Genomic DNA, 14,051 nt, shown 5'->3' with positions numbered 1-14,051 from the left:
ATGCTCACTCTGTATCTTTTCTTTTTTAAATTAATTAATTAATTTTTATTTTTGGCCGTGTTGGGTCTTCCTTGCTCCCGCGGGCTTTCTCTAGTTGCAGCGAAGGGGGGCTACTCTTTGCTGCAGTGTGTGGGCGTCTCATTGCGGTGGCTTCTCTTGTTGTGGAGCACGTGGGCTTCAGTAGTTGCAGCACACAGGCTCAGTAGTTGTGGCACATGGGCTTAGTTGCTCCGCAGCACATGGGATCTTGCTGGACCAGGGCTCGAACCCGTGTCCCCTGCACTGGCAGGCAGATTCTTAACCACTGCGCCACTTGGGAAGTCCCACCTATTTTGTTTTTATTCCCCAAACTCCTTTTTCTAGTAGCAGACATCACACAGGCGTGCACACACACACAGGCCAGGCCAATCATCATACCCCACCCCTTGGCCTTTGGGAGTTATTCCAAGATTGTCCAATCAAAGTGCAGCTTCCAGAAGTGATGTCTTGAACCACAGCAGGCAGAGAGGTCCACTCCTTCCCTTTTAATGGGCAGCTGTAAGAGGTGATGCTCCAGCCATAAGAAACTTAGCAAAGCAGAGAATGAAGTCAAATAGAGAGGAGAGGAGAGGAGAAAGACCCCTTAGGACAGGAGTCTCTTGTGGTTGCTGATGTCCGTGGCTCCTCTTTCCTGTTCCTGCTTCTCTCCCCCAGTTTCCCTTCCCATAAATCTCTTTGAGACAAAATTTACTTTGAGATAAGTTTCTGCAACATAAAGGTAACTGACTTATACTGCATTTTAAAAATAAGGCACAGGGCTTCCCTGGTGGCGCGGTGGTTGAGAGTCCGCCTGCCGATGCAGGGGACACGGGTTCGTGCCCCAGTCCGGGAAGATCCCACATGCTGCGGAGCGGCTGGGCCCGTGAGCCATAGCCGCTGAGCCTGCGCGTCCGGAGCCTGTGCTCCGCAACGGGAGAGAACACAGCAGTGAGAGGCCCGCGTACCGCAAAAATAAATAAATAAATAAATAAAAATAAGGCATAACTATTGAAAAGAGTATAGAGGCTCCTATAAAAACTAAAAATAGAGGGGCTTTCCTGGTGGCGCAGTGCTTGGGAGTCCGCCTGCCGATGCAGGGGACGCGGCTTCATGCCCTGGTCCCGGAGGATCCCACATGCCGTGGAGCAGCTGGGCCCGTGAGCAATGGCCGCTGAGCCTGAGAGTCCGGAGCCTGTGCTCCACAACAGGAGAGGCCACGGCAGAAAGAGGCCCGCATACCACACACACACACACACACAAAACTAAAAATAGAGCTACCATATGGTCCAGCAATCCTACTCCTGGGCATTTATCCAGAAAATACTAAAACTCTAATTCAAAACGATACATGCACCCCAGTGATCATTGTAGCACTATTTACAATAGCCAGAACATAGAAGCAAAATAAACAAAATCTCAAATAAACAACCTAACCTTATACCTAAAGCAATTAGAGAAAGAAGAAAGAAAAAAACCCCAAAGTTAGCTGAAGGAAAGAAAACATAAAGATCAGATCAGAAATAAATGAAAAAGAAATGAAGGAAATGATAGCAAGGATCAATAAAACTAAAAGCTGGTTCTTCGAGAAGATAAACAAAATTGATAAACCATTAGCAAGACTCATCAAGAAAAAGAGGGAGAGGACTCAAATCAATAAAATTAGAAATGAAAAAGGAGATGTTACAACGGACACCGCAGAAATACAAAGCATCATAAGAGACTACTACAAGCAACTCTATTCCAATAAAATGGACAACCTGGAAGAAATGGACACATTCTTAGAAAAGCACAACCTTCCGAGACTGAACCAGGAAGAAATAGAAAATATGAACAGACCAATCACAAGTAATGAAATTGCAACTGTGGTTAAAATCTTCCAACAAAGAAAAGTCCAGGGCCAGATGGCTTCAGAGGTGAATTCTATCAAACAGTTAGAGAAGAGCTAACACCCATCCTTCTCATACTCTTCAAAAAAATTGCAGAGGAAGGAACACTCCCAAATTCATTCTACAAGGCCACCCTCACCCTGATACTATAACCAGATAAAGATACTACAAAAAAAGAAAATTACAGATCAATATCACTGATGAATATAGATGCAAAAATCCTCAACAAAATACTAGCAAACAGAATCCAGCAGCACATTAAAAGGATCATACACCATGATCAAGTGGGGTTTATCCCAGGAATGCAAGGATTCTTCAATATACACAAATCAGTCAATGTGATTCAACATATTAACAAACTGAAGGATAAAAACCTTATGATAATCTCAACAGATGCAGAAAAAGCTTTCAACAAAACTGAACACCCATTTATGATAAAAAAATTTATGAATGTAGGCATAGAGGGAACTTACCTTAACATAAGAAAGGCCATATATGACAAACCCACAGCCAACATCACTCTCAATGGTGAAAAACTGAAACCATTTCCACTAAGATTAGGAACAAGACAAGGTTGCCCACTCTCACCATTATTATTCAACATAGTTTTGGAAGTTTTAGCCACAGCAGTCAGAGAAGAAAAAGAAATAAAAGGAATCCAAATCAGAAAAGATGAAGTAAAATTGTCACTATTTGCAGACGACATGATACTACACATAGAGAATCCTAAAGATGTTACCAGAAAACTGCTAGAACTAATCAATGAATTTGGTAAAGTAGCAGGATAAAAAATTAATGCACAAAAAGCTCTTGCATTCCTATACACTAATGATGAAAAATCTGAAAGAGAAATTAAGGAAACACTCTCATTTACCATTGCAACAAAAAGAATAAAATACCTGGGAATAAATCTACCTAAGGAGACAAAAGACCTGTATGCAGAAAACTATAAGACACTGATGAAAGAAATTAAACATGATACAAACAGATGGAGAGATATGTACCATATGTACCATGTTCTTGGACTGGAAGAATCAAGCACTGTACTACAGAAAGCAATCTACTGATTCAATGCAATCCCTATCAAATTACAATAGCATTTTTACAATAGCATTTTTCACAGAACCAGAACAAAAAATTTCACAATTTGTATGGAAACACAAAAGACCCTGAATAGCCAAAGCAATCTTGAGAAAGAAAATCGGAGCTGGAGGAATCAGGCTCCCTGACTTCAGACTATACTACAAAGCTACAGTAATCAAGACAGTATGGTATTGGCACAAAAACAGGAATATAGATCAATGGAACAGTATAGAAATCCCAGAGATAAACCCACGCACATATGGTCACCTTATCTTTGATAAAGGGGGCAAGAATATACAATGGAGAAAAGACAGCCTCTTCAATAAGTGGTGTGGGGAATACTGGACAGCTATATGTAAAAGAATGAAATTAAAACACTCCTGAACACCATACACAAAAATTTACTCAAAATGGACTAAAGACCTAAATGTAAGGCCAGACAGTATCAAACTCTTAGAGGAAAACATAGGCAGAACACTCCATGACATAAATCACAGCAAGATCCTTTTTGACCCACCTCCTAGAGAAATGGAAATAAAAACAAAAATAAACAAATGGGACCTAATTAAACTTAAAAGCTTTTACACAGCAAAGGAAACCATAAACAAGACGAAAAGACACGCCTCAGAATGAGAGAAAAATATTTGCAAACAAAGCAACTGACAAAGGATTAATCTCCAAAATACACAAGCAGCGCATGCAGCTCAATATCAAAAAAAACAAACAATGCAATCCAAAAGTGGGCAGAAGACCTAAATAGACATTTCTCCAGAGAAGGTATACAGATTGCCAACAAACACATGAAAGGATGCTCAACATCACTAATCATTAGAGAAATGCAAATCAAAACTACAATGAGTTATCACCTCACACCGCTCAGAATGGCCATCATCAGAAAATCTACAAACAATAAATGCTGGAGAGGGTGTGGAGAAAAGGGAAGCCTCTGGCACTGTTGGTGGGAATGTAAATTGATACAGCCACTATGGAGAACAGTATGGAGGTTCCTTAAAAACTAAAAATAGAACTACCATATGACCCAGCAATCCCACTATTGGGCATATACCCTGAGAAAACCATAATTCAAAAAGAGTCATGTACTACAATGTTCATTGCATCACTATTTACAATAGTCAGGACATGGAAGCAACCTAAGTGTCCATCAACAGATGAATGGATAAAGAAGATGTGGCACATATATACAATGGAATATTACTCAACCATGAAAAGAAACAAAATTGATTTATTTGTAGTGAGGTGGATGGACCTAGAGTCTGTCATACAGAGTGAAGTAAGTCAGAAAGAGAAAAACAAATACCGTATGCTAACACATATATATGGAATCTAAAAAAAAAAAAAAAAAAAAAAAAAGGTTCTGAAGAACCTAGGGGCAGGACAGGAATAAAGACACAGACGTAGAGAATGGACTTGAGGACAAGGGGAGGGGGAAGGGTAAGCTGGGACAAAGTGAGAGTGGCATTGACATATATACACTACCAAACGTAAAATAGATAGCTAGTGGGAAGCAGCCACATACCACAGGGAGATCAGCTCGGTGCTCTGTGACCACCTAGAAGGGTGGGATACGGAGGGTGGGAGGGAGATGCAAGAGGGAGGGGATATGGGGATATATGTATATGTATAGCTGATTCACTCTGTTATACAGCAGAAACTAACACAACAATGTAAAGCAATTATACTCCAATAAAGATGTTAAAAAAAAAAGAAGAGAACTGACTCATACTGCATTGTAAAAATAAGGCATAACTGTGGAGAACAGTATGGAGGTTCCTTTAAAAACAAAATATAGAGCTACCATATGATCCAGCAATCTCACTCCTGGGCATATATCCAGAAAGGACTAAAACTCTAATTCAAAAAGATACATGCACTCCAATGTTCATTGTAGCACTATTTACAATAGCCAGGACATGGAAGCAACGTAAATGTTCATCAACAGAGGAATGGATAAAGAAGATGTGGTAAATATATACAATGGAATATTACACAGCCATAAAAAAGAACAAAATTATGCCATTTGTAGCAACATGGATGGATCTAGAGATTATCACACTAAGTGAAGTAAGTCAGACAAAGACAGACAAATATCATATGATATCACTCATATGTGGAATCTAATTTTTAAAAATGATACAAATGATCTTATTAACAAAACAGAAACAGACTCACAGATTTCAGAAACAAAATTCTGGTTATCAAAGGGGAAACATGGGTGGGAAGGATAAATTAGGAGCTTAGGATTAACATACATACACTGCTATATATAAAATAGATAACCAACACAAGGACCTACTGTATAGCATAGGGAACTCTATTCAATATTCTATAATGATGTGTATGGGTAAAGAATCTGAAAAAGGATGAATATATGTATATGTATAACTGAATCACTTTGCTATACACCTGAAACTAACACAACATTGTAAACCAACTATACTCCAATAAAATTTTTAAATTAATTAATTAATTAATTGAAAAACAGTTGAATGGATAAAGAAGATATTATATATGTACATACACATATATACATACACATACATAGAGTGGAATATTACTCAGCTCCCATGTTTATATTACATTGTATGGCATATTGCTCAGCCATAAAAGAGAATGAAATATTGCCATTTGAAGCAACATGGATAGGCCTAGAGATTATCATACTAAGTGAAGTAAGTCAGACAGAGAAAGATAAATATCCTATGATATCACTTACATGTAGAATCTAAAAAAAACGATGCAAATGAACTTATTTACAAAACAGAAACAGAGTCACAGACATAGAAAATAAACTTACAGTTACCAAAGGGGAAAGGGCAGGAGGTGGAAAAATTTGGAGTTTGTGATTAACAGATACACACTACTGTATATAAAATAAATAAACAACAAGGATTTACTGTATAGTGCAGGCAACTATAGTCACTATCTTGTAATAATCTATAACGGAAGAGAATCTGAAAAAGAATATATGTACATATTTGTATAACTGAATCACTCTGCTGTACAACTGAAACTAACACAATGTTGTAAATAAACATACTTCTTTTTTTAAAATAATAAATAAATAAACAAATAATAAATAACTAAATGAAAATAAGTCATAGCTCTGATCATGTTACTACCTTGGTCAGAGAATCTCCATGTTCTCCAGCTTGAAAAATAATCCCCAAGCCCATTTGGATTTGTGACTTAGCTCTAATCTACCTTTCTATCCTCACCTCACTCAATCTAGTGAAACTGAATTATTCTTTTTTTCTTCAAAATACCTACTACTCTACTTTATTCATTCTGTCCCATGAAAATGATTTTCTATGTCCAGCCACCCAGTTTCCACCTTCTAAAACTGTATTCATTTTTCAAGGTCAACCACAAATGATTGATCTTCCATAAGTCCTTCCTCATTGCTCAATGAATCAGTTAAATTTAGGTTAAGATGCCTAATGAAAATCTAAAATCACAATGGCTTAAAGAAGGAAGAAATTTAATTCTTGCTCATGTAAAAGAAGCCTGGAGGTAGGCATCCCTGGGCTGTTACAGTAACAACATGGACATCGATGTATTAGTGTTCTATGCTGCATAAGAAATTAGCCCAAACTTAAAAGCTTCAAACAACACACATTGATTATCTCACACTTTCCATGGGTCAGGAGTCTGGTTATGTCTTAGTTGGGGCTGTTCTCACAAGACTGAAATCAAGGTGTTGGCTTGGCTGCATTCCCTTCTGAAAACAAGGGAAAAATCCCTTAGGTTTTTGGCAGAATTTATTGCCTTGTAGCTGTAAAATTCCTGGAGCATTACTTCTTCAAGGCCAGCAACAAAGGAAAAGTCTCTCTGCTGGTTGTGGTCTCTGAATGCAGGGAAGGCATAGGCCTTCTTTTAAAGGGCTCACATGATTAGGTCAGGCCTACCTGGAATAATCTCCCTTTTGACAAATTAGAAGACAACTGATGAGGGACCTTAATTACATGTGCAAAATTCCTTCATCCTTGCCATACAATGTAATATAAACATGGGAGCAATATCCCATCTCCCTTGCCATATTCAACTGATTAGAAGAAGCAAGTCCTGGGTTTCATCCTAACTCAATGAAAGGGCATTACACTTTCATTGAGGGTGTGACTCATTGGTGGTCACCTTAGTGTATGTCCACACAATCAAGGACCCAGGTCCTCTATTGTTCCTGGTCTACCCTATCACTAGCTTCCATCCTCAAACTCCCCTCATGGTTCAAAAAGCATGCTAGATCTCTAATCACCACATTCACCTAACGCACTTTAGAGAGGAGGAAAGAAATAGAACAAGGAGGAGTATTCCTTCCTGCAGTCAGCTTGACTCCGGCAGAGAACAGGCCAGTTGGGCAAAAGTAGAGGAGGTGGAGCCTGGTGGCTCTGCCTCAAAACTCCTGTTCCTTCCAGGATTTCTCAAAATGGTCTTCTGTGGCTCATAAGAGCTTTGTCCTTCCAGACACCACCTAAAGCCTAAGTCAGTAAATGATTCTGGGACAGATGCTCCCCCAAGATTACAATTTGAGAAACTCTGACCTTTTAAACAAACTGAGCTTGAGATCGTTTTAATACTACAGAGTAAAACAATGCTTTAATGGTAGGATTTAGGTTATTGAATATATAAGACCAATGTTTTTTAACTTAACACAGAAATTAGTGGGAAAGGCAAGAAGAAGAAGCATCAGAGACAAACCAGTGAGGTTGGGTGGGGATGTTTGTGGGCTCCAGCGAAGTGCAGCCCTGAAAGGAAATACACGAGGTACAAACTAATGAGAATCTGAAGCCCCAAAATGCATATTAAAAAGGCTTACTCCATGAGAAAAAGAATGCCCTGAGGTGGAAAAACCAATCTTGGAAAATTGTGAGTAAGGCCTCATAAAACCAAATGCAAAGGAGACTCAAAGAATAAATTACAGCAAAAAAAGTTTTTTTAAGCACACAGAATTTTTTAATGTATTATTCAGCACCCCTACACACACACACACACACGCACACACACACACACGGTTTTCTACTTTGCAACAGTAACCTTCAGTGTCAGCAGAGATTTTTCTAAGCAGATGTTCTTTCTCCTTTAGGGGCCAAATTGTAAAATTGACATCCAACAGTTTGCCCTGGGCTGGGATGCTAAGTCTGCACCCCGTCCAGCTACTACCCTCCCAGCTTTTCTCCCTCGTTCCATCTTTCTCTTGCTACCCCAGCTGGTGATCCCCTGCCCTTGTGCCCCATTTGCTATTCTCTGTCTTCTGTAATCTCCGACATTCCTTCTCTACTGACTTCTTGTCTGGCCATAAATATATACCCTGTCTCCTTTCATAAAAGATACCCTCAAGTGCCCCTGTATCCCCCTCTATTTCGCTTCACAGTGGAGCCCTACCAAACAATCATATGCAAACTGTCATCTCCACTCTTCCACTTCCACTCTCTTCACCACTGTACACTGTTCCTGCCCCTATTAATGAGCTGAAAATGACAAAGATCCCCAGAGGCCTCCTCACTGCCAAATCTAATTTCTTTTCAATCCTCAGCTTCCCGCAAACTCTCTGTAACACGTGACTCTGTTGATCACTCCGTGTCTTTGAAACTTTTCCCTCCTTTGGGTTCTGACAAAACACTCTTAATTCTGCTGCCTTCCTTATATTCCTGCTCAGATTCTTCTCCTGGTTAAATGCCGGTATTGCCCATGGCTCTGCACTCATGCTTGTCCAAACTGCGATGTCCAGACCAGCAACCAGAGTCCTTGCTAGAAATGCAAATCTAGTTGCCAGATAGAATACAGGACACCCAGTCGAACTGGAATTTCAGATAAGCAATGAATAAATTTTATGATAAAAAATTCAGGATAAGTATGTTCCGTGCAATATTTGGGATATACTTATCCTTTAAAAATTTGTTATTTACCTGAAATTCAAATTTAGTTGGGATATTGTATTTTTATTTGCTAAATCCTGCCATCCTGAATGCAAAATACTGGCCCCTCTTGCAGTCCTATTGAAATTCTGGGTTGGGGTCCATAATCCGTGTTTTAACAAGCCCTCCAGGTGATTCTTTTTTTTTACATCTTTATTGGAGTATAATTGCTTTACAATGGTGTGTTAGTTTCTGCCGTATAACAAAGTGAATCAGCTATACGTATATAGCTGTATATATACATCCCCATATCCCCTCCCTCTTGCGTCTCCCTCCCACCCTCCCTATCCCACCCCTCTAGGTGATCACAAAGCACCGAGCTGATCTCCCTGTGCCATGCAGCTGCTCTTTAAAGTTAGAGAGGCCAGGCTCTACATCACACCCTCAAGTGACCTGATCTGCTCCCATGATGCTTATCATAAGTGTGGGATGTTCTCAAACTGCTAGCTGATGTGGGTTTTCCTGAAATGGATTTAACCGCTTGACCCACCCTTATATGGAGAACCAGGAGGAATGCAAGAAAAAATTTATCACATTCTTGACTTTAGAGCAATTTTGACCTGTATGGTGCGAGACAGAAAGATTTGGGGGTAGACATGAGGGAGCATTTGTTTTTTCTGCTACTACCTGCATAGAGTTACGAAAAAATATTTTTAAAAAAAGAAAAAATATTTAGTCATTGGAAGCAGGTTTCCTGCACCCACTCCCACCTCTTCAGTCAAGGGAAGACGACAGAGGGCTCCATGTGAGTTTGGGGATCTGAGAGTAGAGGAGCCACTGCCCTGCGATCTACCTCTAAGCCACCACGGAGAGGGAGAGGAGAGATGGAAGTGTGGGAAACAATGGGAGATGGGCTTGGGCAGTGCCACAGTCCTCGTGAGCCCAGAAGGAAAGGGAGGTAGATGGGACCTTGAGAGCTGGTGGTCTCCAAAGGGTCCCATAGACATGACAAGGGGATTTAGCCCCAGACGGCAGTGTGGCCTATGCCACAGAGGCCAGGTGGATTAGGGACAGCTCAGCAGGTGCAGTCTGAAGGGGTGGCCATTCCCAAGAGCAGCTGAGTCTGCACATCAACGCATGTCAGCACAAGACGGCCACAGACAAGATCCTGCTCTCACCACACTGCGGCTCTCGGCAGCTTCAGCTGCTAAAGGCAGTGTGTATGAGAAATCACTGACACGACTGAGCTGACCTGGAAGAGACTAGATTAAGTGCCCATTAGGCATTTAACATACATTAATATACATTGTGAAATGATTACCACAATCACGTTAATAACACATCTGTCACCTCACATAGCTATTTGTGTGTGTGTATGGTAAGAACACTTAAGATCTACTCTCTTAGCAAATTTCAAGTATACGATATGGTGTTGTTAACGACAGTCACCTTGACGTACATTAGATCTCCAGAAATTATTCATCTTGGAACTGCAGGTTTGTATCATTTGATCAGCATCTCCCCATTTCTCCCACCCAATCCCCCACCCCTGGCAACCACCATTCTACCCTCTGCTTCTATAAGTAGTTTATAATATACAATGGGGTATGATTCAGTCATTAAAATAAGATGGAAGTCCTGGTATCTGTGACAACACGGATGAATTTGGAGGACATTGTGCTAAGTGAATAAGCCAGACAGAGAAATACCATATGATCTCACTTATATGTGGAATCTAAAGAAGTCTAACTCTTAGAACCAACTCATTTTAACAAATGAATGGAAATAGAAAAGAAGGGATGCCCTCAGGAACCTCTGATCTGCGGAAAGACTCAGACAGTGAATTGGGCTTCACAGTTGCCTGTTTTTCCCTCCAGAATAGGCTTTAAGGACTTTAAGGACCTCTGAAATTTTGGAGGAAAAAGTAGCCTTATATAGAAATAGCACCATGCAAACACTGGTAGATCCCAAGATCAAATTGACTGAAAGCAATGCTTTCTTGCTACTCACTGCAGCTTATCAAGCACCCCACAAGGTGCTTAGAACTGTGTCAGATACAATACAGCTTGTAACCATTTTAACTCTGGGCATTACTGATAAAACAAGGAATACTGAAAGAGCTGGATTCCAATTAACTTTACCAATAATTGTGGTATCATTCTTGGCGTGTCACTGTTTTATGGAAATAAAAATCTCAACAGTGAAAGAAGGTTACTAAAAGTAGGAGCAGTGATTATAAGCCTCCAATACTTACATAACTTTAGAATGAAAACATCAAGAAAGGGAAAGGGAAAATCACACAAGCAAATGAGATACGTTCCATAGAATAATGAAAGACAGGGACTTTTTTAAAATGCTGAATGCAAGAAAATGTCACAAGCAAGATAATGCTTATCATCACGTGGTGAATGTGTTCTATACTTCACGCACATGGCTTTTCTAGTCTACGAGAGGTTTTAACTTAAACTTGCGCTGTGCTGACCAGAAAATGAGTGACTTACTAGCTTCTGCCCAGACACGGGGCTGGGAAAGCAATTTGCCACAATAGGGGCCACCACCTCCCCGGGTTTCGCAGTCAGCGTCACGTGGCTGCCCCAGAGCTCTCCCCAGGGGGCCTTGTGATCCGTGGTCCTGCTGCAAGCTTCCTCCCGGCTCACCCGCTGCCACTCCCCTTGGGTCACCCTGGGCCCAGCCGTGCCAAAGTGCCCACCTCGCCCTGAAAGTCCCCTCTGCCAGCAATCCCCTTTTCCCTTTTGCTCTACTAGCAAGTGTCTCCTTATCCTTTTCCCTAAGGCCTTAATGAAATATCACCTTGCCTGTGATAGCTGCTTGGGTCTTCCAAGCCGAATCTGTAATCCCTACTTCAGTGGTTCCTCAGCGCTCTATCCATGCCCTCTGCTTTGCTGCACTAACACCCTACATTCATCCATTTATTTCTTCAACAAATATTTATTGAGCATCTGGCGTGGATCAGACATTGTTATCTATCCCTGGAAATGGAGAGATGAATGGTCCCCTGCCAAGAAGCTGGCAAACTAGACAGGGGACAGGAGCATACTTACAGGATGGTACACTGAGGCTGGACCAGTATTTGCAGCAGTGGGAGAGGTGGCGTTAGGGAAACACAGAGGGGGCACAGTTATTGAGCCTGCAGTGGCATGCTTGGGGAAGTCAAGAGACTTCACAAGAGGAAAGGGTACCTGAGACGGGCAGTGGAGGAGCAACCAACAGCTTGAAGGAAGAAGGAAAAGGCATCCTGGGCACAGGGGACACTGGGAAGTCCAGTGAGTGAGTTGTGTGTGCGTGGAGTTGGGTAGAACACATAAACTGCTGGGTATTTGGGGAAACTCTGAGAGACTGGTAAGAGAGAAGGTTGGAGAGAGGAATAGAGATCAGAACATTCACGTCCTTTTAGGGTGCTTAGATTTTATCCAGGTGGCAAACTAGGAATCACCCTGGTAGCATCATGAAAGTACACATCCCTACGCAGCGCCAGAGATGATGACATAGCAGGTCTGGGCAAGGGCCAGAAATCTTCCATTTTAACAAACTCTCACGTGGCTCTGATACATCTTACCCAAGAACCACATTTTTAAGAAACACTTCTGTAAATGATGGGAAGCCTTTGAGGGATTTCCACAAACAAATAACAAAGAGTTGTATTTTAGAGAGAACACTCTTTGGGTTTAAAGGAGGATACATTGAAGAGGACGATACTGGAAGCAGAGAGACCACCTAGGAGGCCTTCTCAGCTGTCAAAGTAAGAACCGATAAGGGCTCCAACCAGAGCAACAGTCAAGGGGAAAATGAAAGTCCCCAAACTTGGTGATTATATAGACTGGAGGATGAGGGGGAAAGCCCAGGTGACTCCTGCTTCTCCAGCGTGGATGGGCCCAGTGAGATCTGGAGCACACAGGAGAAGTCACTTAAGGGGGAAAGATGATGCATTAGGTGCCTAAGGACATCCAGGTGGAGGTAGCTAAGAGACAGCGGAACGTCTGAGCCTGAAGCTTGGGGTGGCAGAACAAGCCAAGGAGACAGATCAAGGAGTCAGGGCCCACGAGACCTACAAAGAGCCCCTGGCGAGAGAGCTCAGCATGAGAGAAGGAAGCCAAGGCGGAGCTCAGACAGCACCAGGTGAAGTGGGCTGGCTGAGGAAGAGGAACCATGGGGGACACAGAGAAGCATGCTTAGAGGGGCTGGAGGAGAATCAGGACAGCCTGGTGTGATGGCGTCCAAAGGAAGGGTGTTTCAGGAGGGAGCACAGCGCTGGGATTAAGGGCATAGGTTCTGACTTTAGTCTGCCTCCGTGCTGGTCCCAGCTCCAGCACTTACTAATTGGGTGAGAGAGTAAATTATTTTTCACTCTCCGTGTCTCAGTTGCCTCAGTTGTAAAAATGGGCACACTGATGGGTACCCATCTCATAAGGTCTATTGTGATAGAGCAATAAGTTAACATAAAAAGCATTTAGACCACTACCTGCCACGTATTATGTTCTTTTTTTAAACAGCTTTTTAAAAAGAGTCGTATATCAACTGAGGTACAGTTGACACACAAAAACCTGCACATATTTTATGTATGTAATTTGATGAGTTTGGACATATGCATACACACATGAAACTATCACCCCGATCAAGGTAACAGAAATATTCAGCACCTCCAAAAGTCTCCTTGTGCCCTTTTGTATGTGTGTGTGAAGAACATCTGACAGGACATCTTTGCTCAACCAGTCGTAAGTGCACACTACAGTTTTGTTAACTAGAGGCATGATGTCGTGCAGCACATCGCTAGGCTTAGGTGGGCCAGAGACCACAGGCCAGAAGGGCAGGGGTGTCTCCACTGAAGCCAGTTTAGACAGATGATGACAACGCCGCCCCGACAGCTGACACCTGGTGTCTCCTACCCAATCCCTTGAGACAGCGCCACCCCACCTCCCCACACGGTACAGGAAGATGAGGGAGGGGGACATCCTGGCACCAACTGAGATTTAACTTCTGACATTCAGCAGAATAAAGATTCAGTGAGAAAAGATATTCAGCTATAGAAATTTTACAGAAGATATGCTCCTTAAACACCTGTGTTTATGGATGGAGATGCATGCCCGCCCCAGAAATCATGAGAAACTCTGACAAACGTCCTGCTGAAATCACACAGTACTGTGCTAGTGTCTATGGTGTCACCCTGGTTCAC

The sequence above is a fragment of the Aethalodelphis obliquidens genome, unplaced genomic scaffold (assembly GCF_003676395.1).
Source record: "Aethalodelphis obliquidens isolate GAN/ISIS:26980383/991018 unplaced genomic scaffold, ASM367639v1 scaffold15, whole genome shotgun sequence".
Taxonomy (NCBI): Eukaryota; Metazoa; Chordata; class Mammalia; order Artiodactyla; family Delphinidae; genus Aethalodelphis; species Aethalodelphis obliquidens.
The sequence above is the reverse complement of the archived record's forward strand: the minus strand, read 5'-3'. Positions refer to the sequence as shown.